Below are 21,640 nucleotides of genomic sequence, written 5' to 3' on the forward strand. Positions count from 1 at the left end.
ACAACTACAGAAGACCAACCGAGGTTTTACATAACCTCAGTTTCCCAACATCAACACATTTCGTCAACATGTCTGCCGGGTTCTTTGCACCCTCTATCTTTTACAAGCACATATCACCATCCTCCTCTACCCTGCGAGTGAAATGGTATCGCCTTCTGATGTGCTTTGTCTTCGAAATGATAGACTGGATTTTTCACCAACTGTATGGCCCTCTGGCTATCTGAGTAAAGAATCTTCTCGCTCTGCTTCTTGCCCAATTCCTCAAGATAATCTACAAGCCATATCATCTCTTTCCCAGCTTCATCTATTGCCACATACTCAGCTTCAGTAGATGAAAGAGAAACACACTTCAGAAGCCTGGACATCCAACTCACTGCTGTTCAACTTATGGTGTAAATGTACCCGGATGTACTCTTGCTCGAGTCAACATCCCCACCAAGATCAGCATCCACAAAACCCTGTAGAGTCACCTTGCCTTTGCCAAAACAAAGTGAAGTACTGGATGTACCTCTCAGATATCTCAGAAGCCACTTCACAGCTTCCCAATGCTCTTTCCCAGGGTTCGCCATGTACCTGCTAACAACTCCCACTGCATGTGCTATATCAGGTCTAGTGCAGACCATAGCATACATCAAACTACCAACTGCTGAAGCATATGGAACAAGTGCCATGTGATCACGCTCCTCGGCAGTCTTGGGTGACTGCTCCTTTGACAATTTAAAGTGATTTGCCAATGGAGTAGTCCTGGGTTTAGCATCATTAACCCTGAATCTGCTCAGCACCTTCTCAATGTACAACTCCTGAGATAGATTTAAAGTGCCAGCAGATCTATCCCGAGAAATCTTCATCCCCAAAATCTGCTTTGCTGGACCCAAATCTTTCATCTCAAACGCTGCAGACAACCTTGTCTTCAGATTGTTAATCTCCCTCATACTAGATCCTGCAATCAACATATCATCCACATACAAGAGTAGAAAGACATATGAATCAGTGTATTTCTTGAACTAACAACAAGGATCCTTTTTAGCTTTGCAGAATCCACTCTTGGTCATGAAGGAGTCAAACTTCTTGTACCACTGCCTTGGCGCTTGCTTTAGTCCATACAAGCTCCTGGTGAGCTTGCACACCATGTGTTCCTTGCCTGGAACCACAAATCCTTTCGGTTGCTGCATATAGATCTCTTTGTCCAAATCTCCATGTAAAAACGTTGTTTTTACATCCATTTGCTCTAGATGCAAATTTTCCGATGCAACAATACTCAACAGAATTTAAATAGAGGTTAATTTCACAACAGGAGAGAATATTTCAGCCTAATCAATACCTTTCCTTTGTGAATATCCTTTAACCACTAAACATGCCTTGAACATTCTTTTGCCATATGGTTCAGTCTTGATTCTGAACACCCACTTGTTCAGCAAAGCTCTCTTTCCTGCAGGTAACTCATTCAACACCCATGTGTCATTCTTCTCAAGTGACGTCATCTCATCATCCATGGCTTTCTCCCACTTGATCGAATCCTCCACCTGTAGGGCCTCATCAAAAGACTCTGGTTCCCCCTCATCAGTCAGCAATAGATAGTGTAATGAAGGTGAATACCTATCTTATGCCCTGATGGATCTGGATGATCTCCTTAACACCTGCTCAGGTGTAACTTGCTCCACTTCAGATTCTTCAGTAGGAGTTGGTTGAGTATATGCTTCGCCATCTCTGGGGTTACTCTTCTGCAACTCAATTTCAACTCCCACTTGCTTTGTGATCTCTAGAACCTTCTGCTCTCTGTCCTTGTACAGGACAGACTCATCAAATGTCACGTCACAGTGTCTTAGGTTCTTTCTGTTCTTGTCATCCCAAAATCTGTAACCAAACAAATCAGAACCATAGCCTATGAAGTAACACTTCACAGCCTTGGCATCAAGCTTGTCTCTATTTTCTGGATCAACATGAACATAAGCAGTGCAACCAAAAGTCCTAAAGTGTGAGTACTTGAGTTCTTTTCCTGTCCACAGCTCCTCTGGAATCTTGAACCCTAAAGGAACTGATGGTCCCCTGTTGATCAAGTATCCAGCTGTCTCACACCATCCGCCCAAAGTGTTTTGGGCAGCCCACAGTGTATCCTCATACTCCTTGCACTCTCATTCAATGTTCTGTTCATCCTCTCAGCAATTCCATTCTGCCTTGCCTTACCAGGAACGGTTCTCATCAATCTGATTCCCTCAGCTGCACAGAATGCCTTGAACTCTTATTTGTCATACTCTCCTCCATTGTCAGACCTTAGGCATTTGACTATCAAACCGGTCTGATTCTCAACTTCAGCTTTCCACTTATTGAAAGTTGCAAACACATCTGACTTATGCTTCAAGAAGTAAACCCATACCTTCCTGCTGAAATCATCAATGAAGGTAACATAGAATCTTGATCCTCCAAGTGATGATACTGGAGATGGTCCCCAAACATCTGTATGGACCATTTCCAACCGCACTTTCTTTGGCTCTCTAGGAGTCTTTGTGAAGCATACTCTTTTCTTTTTGCCCATAACACAGCTCTCGCAAAGACCCATATCAACAGACTTCAGACCCTCTAATGCTCCTTTTGCAACCAGCATCTTCATTCCTTTAGTACTCATGTGTTTAAGTCTGTTGTGCCACAGACATGAACCGGAAGCACCTTCAGCAACAACAGCCATGTTTATACACCCTGCAGTAGTGTACAAGGTTCCAGATTTGGTGCCACGAGCTTCTACCATAGCACCTTTCACGATCTTCCACGAACCTTTCCCAAACTCTGCTGCATATCCCGTGCTATCCAACTGACCAACAGAGATCAGATTTTTCTTGATCCCAGGAATATATCTGACATCCTCCAATGTCCACTGGTTTCCCGAGGTGGTCTTTATTCAAACATCCCCCTTTCCTTCAATCTCTAAGGCTTTATTGTCAGCAAAATATACTTTTCCAAAATTTCCAGATTTGAAGTTTTGGAACAACTCCTTGCTTGGAGACGAATGGAAAGATGCACCAGAATCCAAAATCCATGATTCAACCGGGCTGTTCACACTAAGGATTAGAGCATCCCCAATGTCCTCTGCTGAATTTACAGAATCATTGTCATCTCCAAATTTCTGATTCTGTTTCTTCTTTGGCTTTGTACAGTTCGTCCGAAAGTGTCCTTTTTCTCCACAGTTCCAACAAGTCACGTTTGATCTGTTCAGTGATTTTCCTCGATTCTTTGATTTGGATCGACCATGTTGATTTTGGCTTTTCGTCTTACTTCTCCCCCTTCGATCAACGCTGAGAGCACTGCCCGATGAATCTCCCACTTCTCGTTTGCGAATACTTTCGCTAAGAACAACATCACGGATTTCATCAAACTTCAGTTTCTCAGATCCACGGGAACTGCTAATCGCAGCAACAACAGTATCCCAAGACTCGGGCAGAGATGACATCAAAATCAACGCCTTAATTTCATCTTCGAAATTAATATCCACAGAATTGAGTTGACTCACAATCATATTGAACTCGTTTATATGATCAGAAACGGATCCAGTTTCAGACATCTGTAAATTGAACAATCTACGCATCAAATATACCTTGTTCATAGCCGATGGTTTTCCATACATTTTTGACAGTGCCTTCAACAGACCGGACGTAGTCTTCTCCTTCACGATGTTGAACGCCACGTTTCTTGACAAAGTCCACCGGATCAACCCTAGAGCCTGGTGATCCTTGAGTTTCAACTTCTCCTCCGTCATGGATTCCGGCTTCACCCCGGTCAACGTTTCGTGAAGATCTTTCTGGTACAGATAATCTTCAATCTGCATCTTCCAGAAATTGAAATTGGATCCATCAAACTTCTCGATTCCAAGCTTCAAACTATCCATCTTCTGTGGTCGTGTTGAATCTCCTTAGCTCTGATACCAGTTGTTAGGATTGAATTCACGCACACACACTAGATGAATGAAGAACACAAGAACTTTCAAGAGAAAAGAGATGAGAGATCTAGAGAGAGAAAGAGAAAAGCCAATATTTCGTGGTAACACCCCGTGAGTAAACTTCCACGGTGGTGAGGTATATTTATATTAATAAATCAGAGTATTTTTGGTTACAGAGAATAATAGAGAATAAATAGGAAAGACTAAAATAGAGAATAAATAGGAAAGCCTAAAATAGAGAACAAATAGGAAAAACCTAAAATTAATCAGGCTCCACTACCTAACAATAGCCTACATGTACTGTATAACAGGTAATGAAATGTATGTTTCCCCAAGGTACCGCCTTTGATTTTCCATTATAAGAGAAAAATAAGAAATCACGAGATGTTGACTTGATCAAGGAGCTTGATTCATACCAGAGGTGGAAGAGTCTGTTAGGAAGATAATTAGTAAATTTTATATTAGTTCCATTACATTGGAGGATTGATTAATGATCCATGAAGGACTAATAACAGACAAATATGATCATACACTAGCAAAAAATTATTTAGGGTCTAAGTGCATTCTTTAATAAGGTGCAACCTTATCTTAGGGAAAATATTTCATATCCTTATACCTAAACATGAATGAAGTTAACCTAATCCATATAAATACACATACAACATTGAGCTCATTTACTTACAATGTTAAAGCAAGCATGTTAAGTCAACAAATAAGACTAGAAACTACTTAGGTGAGATCTCATGTACTATAAAAAACAAATACAAGAGATTCTAAAACATAAATACAAGATATTTTAAGTAAATAAAAACCTTTTTTAGAAGGATCTACAACCGGAAGCATAGCCTTTTAAGGGATATTGGCGATTGGTTCCATATACATTGTTTGTTCAATATCCTATGCCTCATCCTGAAAGGAATAAAGCTTTGTAAGTTATGTCGCAACATTAAAAGAAATCATTGTTGTCCCATAAATGTAAACATTCGTTCAGGTTAGTTTTGTTTGATGTGTTCTGCTTTTCCACAATAGTAGCATCGATCATCATTTCTTTTGAAGTAGTTGTTTTATTGTGGTCTTTGTCTTCTTTGTCTAAGAATTTGTATCTCTCCTCGATTCACAAGAGTCATTCCTTTGTCTTTAATATTCATCATTTTTTTCTCCAATTTTACATGTCTCGACTGTGAGTGTCGTCATCTTCATTTGATCATCCATGTTGTATGTGTTAATATGATTTTCTTCATAGGCTATTATGTTACCTCGAAGCACATCATATATCATCTTTTGTAGATATCCATCTTCAACAATGATAGCTTTTCTTTCCAAGCCTTTGGTAGACTTCTAACAAGTTTCCAGATTTGTAATGCATTTGAGTACACCATTCCAAGAGATTTTAGTACATAGGCAATTTTGGTGAATCTTGTAAACATAGATTTAACATTTTCATATTTGGCAACTTTTAACAACTCATACTCATTAACCAGTGAATTGATCACAGCTTCCTTTACTTTGGTGGTTCCTTCATATGTAACTCCTAGTTTGTCGCACATTTCTTTCATGGTTTCACTGGTTGATATCTTGTCGTATTCTGCTCCACTAACTGCACAATATAACAAACTTATTAATCTAATATTAGTTTGGATTACCTTTTCTTGTAATTTAGTCATGCCAAATGATTCAAGATCAAATGTCTTTATAGTGCCGTCCTTTTCTATTATTCATGGAATAGGGTTTGGGCCCTTCTTCATCTCCATCGATGCTTTACGATCAGTTTACGAGACAGATTCTGAATTTGTTTTTCCAGTGAGAGTAATATTTTTATTGAAGTATAGTGGTTGGTGTGATGAGTGTCCTTGTTGATGTAAGGCTCCAGGGATCTTACAGTGTGCCATTTTGGATCTTTGCTCACATATAGTTGAACATTGAAATGGTGAGACCTTCTCTAATACCAATTGAAATTCAAGAAGGGGTGAATTAAAATTTGTCTTAGTTGACTTCATGTATTTACCAGTCGACTCACGTGCACTCTACTAAAATAGATATATAATAGAAACCTGCACTAAGTAAATAACACTGAATGTCTTTATACTAGGTCAAATCGCCGATGTGGTGCCTATTTCAATCCACTTGGGTTTCAAGTGTTTCCCTTAGATCTTTGGAGTGAAATTTAGATGTACAGAGTTTCCTTGGTTTTATGTTGTCTGATGTGAAAAGCACAAGTTCTATCTTTACATTTCCTCTACTTGTACACCTACACTCATAATATTTCTTTCTCTTTATAAACTCAAGTGAACTTGCGTACTTTTGTCGTTGATCAGTTCTTCTTTTATCTATCTTTACGTTTCCTCAATTGTACACCTACACTCACAATATTTCTTTCTCTTTATTTTTTTTTCAATTGTTTTACTCATGTAATTACAAAGCGTTATAAAAGATAAAAGAATGTTTCTCTATAAACTCAAGTGAAGTCCCGTACTTTTGTAGTTGACCAGTTCTTCTTTTATATTCTAAGTATTGAGGTGTCTTTTTCTCTAATAAGAAAACCCAAAGGAGTTTCCTTCAATCAAGGATTTGTAATGATTCCTTGATTGAGACATTAACTTGAGATACCAATTTTAGTTTTGCCTTGAATTAGAAATTCGTTTGTGATTTGTGCAATGCTCATTCGAATCCCAATGATATTTAGTGATCAATGAGTTGATCCTTTGTTGATGTTCCTTGCAATCTTGAGTTGTTGTCTATCTTATTTTTTCCTTCGTGGATTCCAGTTTTTGGTAATCTAATTGACATAAATTGATCTTCCTTGTCATCTTGATTGTCATTTCCTTTTTGGCATCTAATAAATGGATATTTGACTTATGTAGTATTAATTTATCCTTCTTTAGTGAAGGTTGTATGATCTCCAGTTCTTCTACTTGAATCCCTCTGTCTGTTTATCTTATTGCCCACTTTTGTCAACATCAGCAGATTTTGATTCCCTTAATTTCCATTGATTATTCAAAATACATTAAGTTATTAAACATGAATACCCCTGACATTAAATATACACATTAGATGTTTAAATTTTTACAAAAAGTTTAAAACCATGACTAGACCATTATATAGAGTTGAAGTTAACATTAATAGTGGATAGAGTTACTAAGTCCACTTACTTCATGACTGAGACTACACATTCAGCAGATGAATACGCCAAACTCTACATACATGAGATAGTAAGGTTGCATGGTGATCGCTTGTCTATCATCTCAAATAGAGGTCCTCAATTTACCTCTAAATTTCTCAGAATTGTTTTACAAACGTCTTGGTACTCATGTGAGTCTCAGTACAATATTTCATCCATATATGGATGGTCTTGCAGAACATGCCATTTAGACCTTAAAGAAACTGTGTGTGTTATCAATATTAAGGGTAGTTGTGATGATCTCCTACCTCTAACAGTGTTTACTTATAATAATAGCTTCTATTCCAGTATTCATATGGCTTGGTATGAGGCATTTTATGGGTGTAGATGCAGGTATTTGATTGGTTGGTTTATAGTAGGTGAAGCAGCCTTGATTGAGATAGATTCAGTGCACGAGGCTATGGAAAAAGTTCAGCTCATCATAGATAGACTAAAGGCAGTCTAGAAGAGTAAGAACTCCTATGTACATGTGAGGAGAAAGGACATAGAGTTTGAAATCAATGATTGGGTTTTTATGAAGGAATCATCTATGAATGGGGTGATGATATTTGGAAAGAGAGGGAAGATAAGTCCTAGATACTTAGGTCCTTACAGAATCTTCAAATGGGTTAGTAATGTGTCTAACAAGTTAGAGCTGCCAGAAGAACTAGTAAGGGTTCATGCAGTTTTTTATATTTCTTTGCTAAAAAAGTGTATGAGGATCCAACATCGATAGTACCATTAGAGAGTGTGGTTGTGAAGGATAGTCTCACTTTTGAAGAGGTGATAGTCGAGATTGTGGACCGTCTAGATCGTTGGTTGAGAAATAAAAAAGTAGCTTAAGTGAAGGTTTTGGGGAGAGTCGGTCCGTAGAGGGGGCTACATGGGAAATAAAGAAGCGATGAAGGCCAAATGTCCTCACCTCTTTTTTTTCATCTTGAGGTAATAGTACCTCTTCAACCTCTTAGATAACTCTTACGTAAATTAAGTTTCAGTGTCGTGTTCCTTCAATTGTTCTTGCATTTCAGCATGTTTGTATATTCTTGGAACTCAAGTTAGTTGGATAAAAGTTAAAAGTACTTAGTGGTAGGCTTTGCAACTCCTTCCCTCCATACATATCTTGTTTACATTTCATTCGAGGACTAATGTTTTCAAGGGGAAGATATTAAAACACTTCGAAGTTGAGAAAATAAAAAATGCATCTTTCCATAATCTGCTATCAGAACAAAAAAAATCACGCACAAATCGTAGGTAGAACAATAGGCAATAGGTGGTGTCCCATGGTTTAATCCCTATATTAGGATAATTTTATTATATAAACATGATACCTAGTGTCGTGAACCACAGTTCATTGATTGATTCACGAACCACTGGATGGTTGCATCGTTGGGTCCAGATTTTTATCGTCTTTGACCCCGCCCACGGTCGACTAATACTGTTTATGGTTGGATTTAGGGACCGTAGGTGAGAGAGAGTAGCCAATTGGCGGGAAATGATTGTTGGGTAAGTTAAAATAGACATATCTTTTATGAAAAAATGAATTAGGTGCCCCAAGGTCTATCAAATTAACGATAATTGAATTCTCTTTCCAAACCACTGAGTATTCTAAAATCCCATCTCAGAGTAAAGGTGTAGGTTTGTTTTAGTGATCAATATTTTGAATACCATAAGCCAAATCCGCAGTCGAGAGTTGGTAATCCAAATTACAGAAGGTCCTCTGTGGATGGTCTTTGTCAACTTTGAAGTTAGGGTCATTTAGGTCTTTTTCCTAGGTGTTGGGTCACTTAAATTACATCGTTCCATGCCCAAAATATGTCATTTTAATCAATATATGACTAATAACCTAATTACTGAGACATACCCAGAACCCTCATTCTCTAAAATCCATCTAAACATGGAGCAAAAAGATGAGGAAAAAGTCGACCAAACCTCCCAAGAACAAGCACCAATGTTCTTGAAGGTTCAGCCCTGAAATCCAAAGGCTTTCCCTATAGATTTTTTCACCGGTATGTGAGATTTATCTAGTGGTTTCTTTCATCCACTAGGTCCTTAGAATTCAGTAAGATCCCTGAATCTCCATATCTTGTTCAAACCTACGGTTTTTAAAACCTTGAAGTTTTGTTGTGATTTAGTTGTTGTAGAATCCTTCATCAAAATGACATGTTTTCTTGGAAAGTTTTCTTAGTTTCCTATATGAAACTCAGAACCCTAATTTAAAAAATTTCTCTTAGTTCATGAATTGTACTTGTTAGGTTATTTAATTGACAATCATGATTTGGAATTCAAATGTCATATGATTAGTATATACATGTTGCATTTCATATGGCATGCTATTACATAGAGCTATTCAGTAGTTCAGCTACATTCGTATCATTACATATTCATTTGGAAGTAGACATAGAACCAAGTGGAACTAGGTCAAATATACCATCATTGTCCCTGAACTATGCGCCCCCGTTAGAGTATAAAGTCCCCAATGTTGAGCATTCAATTTTGTAATCACGTCATTATGCCTTTATAACCCTCGAAAGGTATATTGGGTCCATTCGATGGGGCATATATATCGAACTCCATGTTTAGTACATGTGGTTTATGCAATTAGTAGTAGAACCCATAGTCAGACTCTTAGTACGTTTGATAAGGTTTCCAGTATATACTTCACCATTTAGTTCAGCATGTTATTTTCATGATTAGTAGTAGGTCATTGCGTTCAGCGTAGTCTTTCAATTATGTTTTAGTATTTACATTCTTGGTCAATTATATTTTGTTCTATATCTATTTGTTCAGCTTAGTTTCAAAATTATTCAAACTCAGGAAATTCTAAGTACTGACACATACTCTACTGTACATCCTTTCATGATGTATTTTCAGGTACTCAGCATACAAATTATGCTTAGATCAATTCTCGGTCCACATTCCAGTAGCTTCTGTGGTGAGTCCTAATACTTTGAGGACAAAAGACATGATTCTTGTTATTCAGTTTTCAATTTTGTTAGAGTTACCTATCAGCGTTAATTGTTAACTTCATCATATAGTTGTCATTAAAGTCTTAGTATGGTATATACATTTAGATTAGTTGGGTTTTATTAGTATCAACTTTATTATAGTATTAAATCCATACATGTTTGGTATTTTTTTCCTATAACTTGTGTCTACTACTTCAAATAAGTGTGCACTTCAATTCTTATTATTTTCTACAAGACCATACATCTTTTTGCATTTCATATTTCTATTTTTATTTCTTTTTAAAACATTGTAAACTCATAGTATAATTTTCTTGATGGTCTTATCATTTCATCAAGAATGATTAAAATAGGTAAATCATCCTAATATTTTCATATGGGAGCTTCGTACTCAAAGCACCTTGAGCCAGGTAATGATCAATGTTTACCTCTTTAATTAGCGGAGTACATTCTTTTCTCTGTCTGGTAAATAATTCCTTTTCTTCTCAAATGAGGAAAGGCGGGGAGGAAAATTTATAAAATGAGATAATAGGTGTAAAGAAACTCGAAACTACTTATTCACCATTTGATTAACAGTCATAATGTATCCCCTTTTATCATGTTTATCAAATATTTCAATGCAAAAGATTTCAACCTACTCTTGTTGTGGTCTCTATCTCAAGAGACCACATCAAAAATTACTTCTAGAGAAAATCACAACAATAAAAGCAGGTGCAATCTCTCTAAGGATTTATCATTTTAAAATTAAGAAGTGGGAGCTTGAAACAATTGTGAAGTTACAGGATCAACATATTATGTTTGCATCAAGATAGTATGTCTACTTATATTGATGGAAGATGTGCAGACCTTTCCCAGATTTGACTGAAATCAAAGATATGTCATGCACCAGTTGCCCTTCTCATTTTGACAATAAATTTGTTGTTTGACTGACTGCACTCCTTGTTATTATAATAATAACTGGAAAACTAAATAATATAAGCCTAATAATGGACTGAATACAATGAACATTAACATAATGGTTCTTCAAATATCGAGGATCAATATCTTTACAACTATTAGGAGTTTAATTAGCATATGCTTATATATCACTAGTATAATGTTAATTGAGGAATCAATGATCAATACCAAATTTTGCTCGTGACCATATAAGTCCATCAATGTTAATTTGTCTCACTATTGACACCTAAACCCTCTAGGCCTCATTTGAACATATTAGCAGCGTAATATTCACCATTAAGAAAATTCACTTTAAGGTCGCTTGTATATTGCCCTAATCAGACACAACTAATGGGATTTCACAGAGCTTGTTCAGGTTGTTTTTTGAACTCTAATTTGTGCACAATAATGATATTCTCATTCTTCAAGCTTGTAGGAGAAGTAACAGGATGATTATTAAAGAGCCATTTCTCCCAAATCCCTGTGTTGATGAAAAATAGAGGCAACAGATAACTTATAAAAGAGAGAGAGAGAGAGAGAGAGGGACAGAGAGAGAGAGCAACAACATAGAATGTTACGCTACTCCATTCACGTCCAAGTACTCATGAGTAAATCATGGATGAAGTTTAATGCTTAAAAAGATCAAGAAGTAACAAAATGCATAGGTCTTTCCTCACGGATATAGCCTACATGTACTGCATAACAGGTAATGAAATGTATGTTTCCCCAAGGTACCGCCTTTGATTTTCCATGATAAGAGAAAAATAAGAAATCACGAGATGTTGACTTGATCAAGGATGTTGATTCATACCAGAAGTGGAAGAGTCTGTTAGGAAGATAATTAGAAAATTTTATATTAGTTTCCATTACATTGGAGGATTGATTAATGATCCATGAAGGACTAATAACAGACAAATAAGATCACACACTAGCAAAAATTTATTTAGGGTCTAAGTGCATTCTTTAATAAGGTGTAACCTTATCTTAGGGAAAATATTTCATATCCTTATACCTAAACATGAATGAAGTTAACGTAATCCATATAAATACACATACAACATTGAGCTCATTTACTTACAATGTTAAAGCAAGCATGTTAAGTCAACAAATAAGACTAGAAACTACTTAGGTGAGATCGCATGTACTATAAAAAACATATACAAGAGATTCTAAAACATAAATAAAAGATATTTTAAGTAAATAAAAACCTTTTTTAGAAGGATCTACAACCGGAAGCATAGCCTTTTAAGGGATATTGGCGATTGGTTCCATATACATTGTTTGTTCAATATCCTATGCCTCATCTTGCAAGGAACAAAGCTTTGTAAGTTATGTCGCAACATTAAAAGAAATCATTGTTGTCCCATAAATGTAAACATACTCCGACCTCCCTTTGTTGAGACATATTTGTAATATCCTCAATTAGGTGTCTATGGGGTACATCAAAAACAAAAATATTTAGAAGTCATCTAATTCACGAACTTCAACAACCAAATGGATGCTTTCACGATGTAACATCGTAGCATTAACTAGTTATCCTTGAAATTGGACAAACATTTTATGGTCAAAACCGTGGTTGCACAAAACCTAAAGGAAATATAATATTGTTAAAGAACAAAATAGCATAGATATATAACATGAAGTTAAATGAATAAAGAAGCCATTGTCAAATACATTATGAGAAGAAACAGTGGTCCTTATTAGCAAATAAATAAAACATATTTATACCTAATATTTGTTACAAATGATGCCTTCTGAGTAGAAGATGATACCACAATAAATGGGACGTGACGTATAACATTATCCACAGTCGGAGCAGCCAAAATATTTAAACAAATCATGCATTTAGATTATCATTTAGTAGTCAAAAAAAAGAGAGAGAGAAATGTAACCTACAAAAAGAGGGAAAACTGCAGCATATGGATCTTGGGCATGCTTAGCTTGAATAGAACTGATCTTATTATAGAAGGAATCCCACCAATTTACTAGAAATCCCACCAGAGATTCGGTAGCTGAACAAATAGCAGAACAAAATTAATGTACATAAGCATATCATAACAAATAAAAGCTCAGTCACTATAATTTGTACAACATTCGAATATAAAGAACAACAACAATTCTGTAAACACGAAAGGAGTTCTTGAAAATAACTTGACCCTGACTAATTGAACCATAAAACTCAAAGAATTACATTCAACTATTTTTCCCTCCATTCTATTTCTCTGGATCCTTTTTGTATGTTACACACCCTTTAATTCAATTTTATGTGACACACTTTCCTTATTATTTTATCCCCCAAAAAATGTAACATTTATGTATTTAAAAAATAATTTTAGGTTTATGTCCTCATGTTAATATGATATTTTGTAGGCATACATGTGTAAAGCTTTGTTTACACCACATGATTCAATATTCCTATTTTCTTTCCCTAATTTTTGGGCCTGATGACACATAAATTTGAATAAGGGGGTATAAGCTTAATTGGAGAAACTACATAAATCTCTTTATGCGTGAGAAATATGGTTCTCTTTGAATATACTTAGATTATCATGAAAGTGGAGGAGTATACTTTCATGTTTACTCAACTCTCTAGGTATCCTCGGACAATGGTTGTTGTCTCTAGGCATGCATAATAAATTTATCTATGGTATATTTGGGATTGTGGAATGTAGAAATGTGACATTGATCAAGGATATGTACACATGTCTCTATTTATAACTCAAGATTCTCAAAAGATCAAGGAGGAACAACTCAAGGGGAGTGATAGGGATAAAAAGACAAATAGGATAGATAGTGTTGACTACTCTTAATAAAGGTTAGGAGGTGGTAGTCAATCTTTGTTTATACTGAAGTACTTAATCTCGGCCTCATATTCTACTAGATCTCTAGTTCCTAACTTTAGAAAGTATAACAAAGATTGGCACGATGCTCTAAAACATTAGGAAGTGTTACTAGTGGTTATACTTTCTAGTATGTCATAAGAATAATCAAAGAGAGTGTATGATCGGTATTGATTTGTATTTTTGATGTTGTATGACATGTCAGAATCGGGTTAGGCATTCCAAAAGCACTAGGAGTTCATGTTTTCACTTTTCTTTATTTTTCATGCTTGAAGCTCTCCACCTAATAATGCATTGAGGGATTGCACATCGGCCATAGGGAAGCGCAAGGATATTTGTCACCCAACTCAGCCTAATACAATAATAGCTCTAGAGGGTCTCCTAAAAGAAAGGTACCTCATCTAGAACTAGTGGAGGATAGAATAACAACAACCTCTATGCTTTTCAAATCTGATAGGATCAAGATAGTTAATATGATATGAGTCTTTAACATTGACGTTTATGCATTGTTAGATAACACTTGTCTCTGTGACTCCTTATGTTTTTCTCAAATTTTATGTTATTCTCGAAATTCTATAAGAACCCTTCTTAATGCCTACTCTTATTTATGATGCGATCTTAGCTAAACGGATATACAGAAATTGCCCAGTTTCTATCTTTCACCAAATAACCTCAATTGAGCTTGTAGAGTAAGCCATGATTATTTTAGTTTTCATAATTTATGAGGTACTCAGCATTATCACTTATTAGTGTGATTATTATTAGATTATTGTTGTTTCCATTTTAATTGCATGTTTCCATGAGAGTTATACTTAGCACCAAGTAGATAAAGAATGAAGTATTCCGGTCAATATTGGTGGAAATTTATTACAATCTCGGAGTCCCAAAACTACTTTGATCATCTATAAAAGTATAGATTGATGCATGAAACATCATTGATTAACTCAAAGTTTGAGTAAGGCCACAATACAAACGGGTAAAACTAGGCAGTCAATCATAACTCAAATATTGATGGCTGATTTCACATCTCCCTTATGTTACAAGCCATATAGAAACTACTTTTATTAAATGACAATTTGTTATAAATTAAAATAATGACTCGCCATCATTCGTGGGAGTTCTAACATCGGCGTCATTGGCGAATTCCATAGCAACCTCATGCATACCTTCTTAACAAAGTAAGCATAAGGACACTTATTCAACCTGAAGAATAACAAAATATTTTCCTGATGAAGTTCCCCTCAAATATTAATTAAAAGGAAAACATTTCAAATATGACTCTATTCAATTTTATATTGGTCATTCCCATCCTTTTATTATAATTTTTTCCTCTCATGACCATACAACTATCAAATTGTCTCTATTTGTTCCTATTTTTAGTTGAGCTCATGGTGAATACGAGAAAAATGAGTTAAAAAGTATAACATTAATTTATGTTGGATCTTAATTGAGGGTTAAGAAAATAAAAATATACTTAGATTACGCAAAAAGTTTAACAACAAACAAATTTCCTAAATTTAGGATAATATAGTTATAAATGATTTTTCACCCTTTAAAAATCCATCTACCCTTTACATATTTTAGTAGGTTGGATTTAATTTTTAAATTAATAGATCATTTTGGGAATGAAACAAGGCACTTGTATAGAAATTATGGTCATTTTTATAAAATTTGTAGACCCAAATTTCACAAAAAAAAAATATAAACATAAAAAAGTATGTATTTTTGTTTTTTTTTTATTTCATGATAACTGAATGACAAATATAATATATTGTTTGATTGAAAAAGTAAAAAAATATTTTGTTTAAATAATTTTGAATTTGATGGGTTGAGTTATGGCCTACTATTTTATAATTTTGATGCAACCGTTTTATTTTCCATTGATTTCACCAAGATTGACCCCAACCAACAATTAGACATGTTTTAAATCAAATCAACTCTTTTAACCGAATACTCAAAAAAATTATGCAATCATCATCTCAAATTATCAAAACATAAAAGGATAAAAGAACACGATAAAACATCACAAATCATAAAAAAGTAAAAAAAAATTTACTCACAATTTTTGACGATTCAATGAAGCCATGATCCAAAATGAAATGGAGACAGAGAAGAAAACGGGGGTGAAGACCAAATGGAAGACAGACCAACAAAGAAAATATATTTTTAACTTGAGACTAATGAATGATAAAAGAGACAAAAAAAAATAATGCAAATAAAGAATAGAACGAAAAAATGACATCTACATTTTTATTGTTAAACGGAAAATTATTTATTACAAAGTGTATGTAATAAAAAAATATGGCATGTAAATGAATGATGGGTGACATTTTAAAAATACAAAATTGTATTGACTTAAAAAGAGTGAGAAAGAAAAAAGAGAGGACTACAAGGTTGAAAAGGGAAAAAGAAATCTACAATTTCATTGTTAAAATGGAAAATCATTTGTTATAATAGTGTGCAATATAATGAAAGGCAAAATATATAATAATATGAATGATGGGTGATAATTTACAAACCAAATATTGTATTTACTCAGAGGAGAGTGAGAAAGAAAATATATGGGCAAAAAGGTGCAGAAAAAAAAAACAAGAAATACATAGTATCATTAATACTATGAATAAAAAAATTATATTTTCAAGTGTACACTAAATTGAATGATTTATGATAATATTTCTAGTGAATAAAATAAAAAGCATATGCACAAAAACATTCAACGTAATAACAAGTAACGTTATTTTATCTCCATAACAATTTTTTTTGTGTTAAATTTTAGGTCCCTTGAACCATTTTATTATGTAAGAAAAAAAACAAATAATCTAAATCAGGTCAAAAAGTGAAGTGAGCCAACGATAACAAGAAAGATCAAAAGGCTACTCTCGGACACTCTTCAAGAAATGTTTATAAGTTTTCCCCTTGTCTCACCAGCCGCCACTGTAGCTCTTCCAACTTGACGCCATAGCACAACATGAAGATGAGCTTCATTTCCGCCTAGAGCAGACGTCATTGTTAATGTATCGCTTTTTCCGTTCTCCTTACTATTTTTTCTATCCCCACTCCATTACATGCCCTTTCTATTGTACTTGATCTTGTTCTTTTATTTAACCCTATATTCATTGCTTAATTTGATCAAGTTTGTTATGATTGAATCTAATGAACATCCTTGCATGTGTGCTTTCTTTATTTCTTCAATTAGTGCTGCTGAACTACCTTGTAATTCCTCTTATCTTGTGTGTTTTGATCCGAATATTAGGAATCTGTGACTTATCTACATTCAGAATCTTCCTGCATATACTGGGAAGCTGTTGCAAATTATTGTATGTTTGCTAGCTTTCTTGCTCATACGCTCTATTTTCTAAGGCATCTCCAAGATAATTACCTTCCTGTAAACATGTCTGGCCTTAATGTTGATTAACTTTTGTACTCTGATAATTGTCTAGTATATATCTGCTATCTTAGTGGAATCTTCCATAATCCTCTCAAAATATTCATCATACATAAAGAACTATTTCTAGAATAACATTTTGTAACCCTTTCACTGTACGGAATTTTAAAGCTTCCGAAATAGCTCTTGCTTGAACCTCCGTATTAATAGTAACTCCAATAGGTTCTGTCTGAGCATAGATTAGATTTCATCCACTATTTCTCAAGCAAAACCCATATGTACTCAATCCTGAATTGCCACTACAAGGCCCACCTGTATTACACTTAATAATTGTACCTTGAGGTGGTCTCCAACCTACTTATTGATAATACAATTTCGATTTGTACATCCTCAGCATTTGTACCATGATTGGTCAGTAATCCGGTAATCTTTTGATCCATGGGAACCACATCACAATCATTTGCCTTATTAGTGTCTTAACTTGTAACACCATGTTGTGGAAACTGATGTCTCCACCATGTCTTCTGACATTTCTTCTCTTCCATAGTGTCCACATTATTAAGAAGGGTATTTCTATGCAAACACTCCTCAATTTTGATGGATATGTGAGCCTCAAGATTTTAACTATTACTTGTTGTAAGTTCATGTTGTCATTTTTGGCACCTCCAAATATAGCAAACTGCTTCGATAACTTGTAGACTATGGGAGCACATAGTAATAAATGACTCATAGTTTCCTCTTTATAAGTCTCAAAATAATGTCACCTAGAGGCAATTATAATTTTAATCCTCTTCAAATTAATATGAGGTTATATTCCACTCCTCCATACTCTCTAAGAAAAGTAGTTTATCGTAAAAGGAAGTCCCCTTATCCACAGTAATTCATAGCACTGCCTAGTGTCACGTCTCGCCAGGCCACATGACAATTAAATTTTGCATCCGGATGGGGGAATGAGGATCTAGATTTGTAGAGAGGTTTGAAGAGAACTCTCGAACCTTCTAGATTAATCCAGAAGGCTAGAGAATTCCTAAGCATTCTCTAGAATAACTTACACTTTTCAAGAAAGTCTTTGGAATGGCTTAGAAAGTGTATAATTTTCTAGAATAGGGACCAAAGTTTAAATAAGTACGAACTTGTTGTAAGTTCCAAATTACACTTAGGCCCCTAGGTTGTAGTATAAATAGAAGGGACCTTCATTTCCTAGGAATCATCCAAGTTGTAAGCAATCTTCCAAGCAATATAAACCTTCTTTCAAAATTCTCTAAGTCTTCCTTTCACTCCCTTAGCGATCTTAGTATAAAAGTTCTTAATTGAGATTACAAGATCGTGAAAGATTCGTGAGTGAGTTGTGAAAGTATCGCATGGATTTTTAGGAAATACTCTAAGCCTGTGAAAATGTGGTATCAGAGCGAGGTTTGATACGAAGGGAATGGCTACCGAAGGAGAGGTAAACGTCGCTAGCACCACCAATGTCCATATGGATGGTGGAAAGAAGAACCAAAAGGGTAAGAAAAATCAAAAGGGTAATGAAGAGGTGGTGCCTGATCCCACACCTAGCGAGGAGCTAAAATCTCATCCGCCCTCGACTACCGAAGCAAGTGACGATGAATTGGACGAAGACGCCATAGTCGTCACTGCTGGAGAAGAATGGGTCGCAAGGGTGGAAATTGCAAGGCAAGCCGTGGAGATATTAGGTCGGCACATGAATGTGGCCGATGAAAAGTTCAAGACCCTTTAGGACTTCACCCTTGAGGAGACCGAGAACATCTGTAAGGAGTTGGAGGGTCGATAGCGGTCCAAGTTCGATATGAAGAAAGCCATCACTTCATTGGAGTGTAGGATTATGGACGCACTTAGCACGATCGAGACGCTGAAGGCCAAAGTGAAAAAAGTCAAGGAAGGCCTGAGAGTTGGAGGATCATCATCGTTCGACCGAGATAGGGAGGCCAAGGTCGATAATCCCAAACCACCTATCTTCAGAGACATCCGTGAAGCGCAAGAGGTGGAGAATTTCCTATGGCACTTGGAGAATTACTTCAAGTGCAACAGGCTGAAAAGCGACGAGAGTTAGATCAACACCGCTGTGTTGTATCTTGTGGAGATGACCATGCTATGGTGGAGGCGTAAAGATTCGTAAATAGAGAAGGGTTGTTGCACCATCAACACCTGGGAAAAATTCTGCGAGGATTTCAAGAAAGCCTTTATCCCTAAAAACGTCATATGTGAAATGAAGCGCAAGTTTAGGGAGCTGAAGTAAACGGGCATCATACGAACGTATGTGCAGGAGTTCACCACCCTCACGCTTCAGATTCCCAACCTCATGGATAAAGATATGTTGTTCCATTTCATGGGATGGGCTTCAGAATTGATCTAGGACGGAGTTGGAATGCCGAGAGTTCAGGACTATTAATGAAGCCATCACGCAGGCCTAATCTTTGATGGAATTCAGGCAAGAGAAGCCCAACAAAGTCGAAGAAGATGAAGTGAGAGGTATTCATGACCATGGTGGGGGAGATCCTGGCAAAGGCGAGGATCAGCGGCCACATAATAAGAAGCATGATACCTTTATGTCCGATGTCAAGAAATTTGGACGTCATGGCAACACGAGAGAACTACAGAGTTACCGAAAGAGGTGGTTTTCACATATGTGGTGGGCTGCATGGCTATGTAAGATTCCCTGTGCTGAAAAGCCTTGTTGTTATCCTGTGAAAGAGAAAACAGAGGGAAGCACATGAGAAAGAACAAGGCGCGGAGATGATGCAAATGGTCTTAGTAGGACTATGCGGAGCTATCACCAAGAAACAAGAGAAGCTAGAGTATTTGGCGCGTAGTATGTCTACATCAAGATCAATGGAAGACCCGCTCGTGCTATGCTCGACACAGGTGCAAAGGTCAATATCATGACCAAGATGGAAGAGACAAGGTTGGAGCTGCGTTACAATCCAAGTAATGCCTAACTCAGGACGACAATACACCACCGATTATCGTAAGTGGTGTCACAAATGGAGTAAGCATCCCGCTAACCGAGTGGCAAGGTAAGACTAACTTCATTGTTGCTCCTTTAGATCTCTTTGACATTATTCTTGGGCAAGAGTTCTTCCAGCAATGCCACACGGTAATCGATCCTTACCTCTTATGACTTCTGGTCATGGATCAAGGAGGAACATGCATGGTTCCCATGGTTAAGGAACCTAAGAGAGGAGGGCAGGTCTGACTAACGTCCATGCAATTCGAGAGAAGGAATAAGAAAAAGGGGACGACATTCGCAACCACCATTGGAAGTTCAAAAGAAGACAATAGTGCCAAAGGGGCCTCACCACCAAGCACGATGAAGGATACTAATACCATGATGCCAACGAAGTTGTCGAGGCTCTTGCCTCCTAGGAACAAGGTAGATCGCGAGGCTAAGTTAGAATAAATATAGAAGAAACTGAAGGAGTTGCGCTAGGGAATTGATCGAGTTGATGGACTATTAGTCGCGCATACGAGAAGACAAGACTCAGTCGCCGATAAAGTGACGATGCGACGCGTTCGTCGCATCAATAGGTGGGGGAGAGTGTCACGTTCCGCCACATGACAATTAGATTTTGCATCCGTATGCGGGCGGAAGGGTCTAGAGTTTTAGAGAGATTTGCGGAGAACTCTAGAACCTTCTTGATTAATCAAGAAGGCTAGATAATTCCTTAAAATTCTCTAGAATAACTTAGACATTTCAAGAAAGTCTTTGGAAAGTCTTAGAAAGTGAAGATTTTTTTAGAATAGGGACGAAAGTGTAAATAAGTAGGGACCTGTATGTAATTTTAAAATTACACTTAGTCCCCTAGGTTGTAGTATAAATAGAAGGGGCCTTCATTTGTTAGGTATCATCCAAGTTGTAAGCAATATTCTTAGCAATATAAGCCTTCTTCCAAAATTCTCTAAGTCTTCGTTTACTTTTCTTAGCGATCTTAATGTAAAAGGACTTAGTTGATCTTACAAGATCGTGAAAGATTAATGAGTAAGTTGTCAAGTGTTGCACGATTTTTTAGTAAATACTCTAAGTTTGTGACACTAGGCTCATATGTTTTCCTCACAAATTTGCAAGCTGATTTAACTGAGGAAACTCCTTAAGTGGTGGCCATCCACCATGGTATATCACCATTTCTTCCTTCTATTGAAGGTTTTATTTTTTCCACAATATTCTCTAGGATTTCCTCCGATAAGTAGACTCATAGGGTTAATGAAGAATTATGGGCATGAACATCTCAAGTCAAGGGCTTCATAGGTAACATGTAGTAGTCTCATAAGTGGGAATATAATCTCAAAAGAATAAGGAGCTCAATTCTCAAAGGCTTAGAACTAGAAGATACTACTCCTCTCCAGATACTAAACTAACTGAGTTCAAGAAAATATTTTGGGCATAAACGACTCAACTCAGGAGTCTAAATAATA

The sequence above is a fragment of the Solanum pennellii genome, chromosome 10, assembly GCF_001406875.1.
Source record: "Solanum pennellii chromosome 10, SPENNV200".
In the NCBI taxonomy this organism is placed as follows: Eukaryota; Viridiplantae; Streptophyta; class Magnoliopsida; order Solanales; family Solanaceae; genus Solanum; species Solanum pennellii.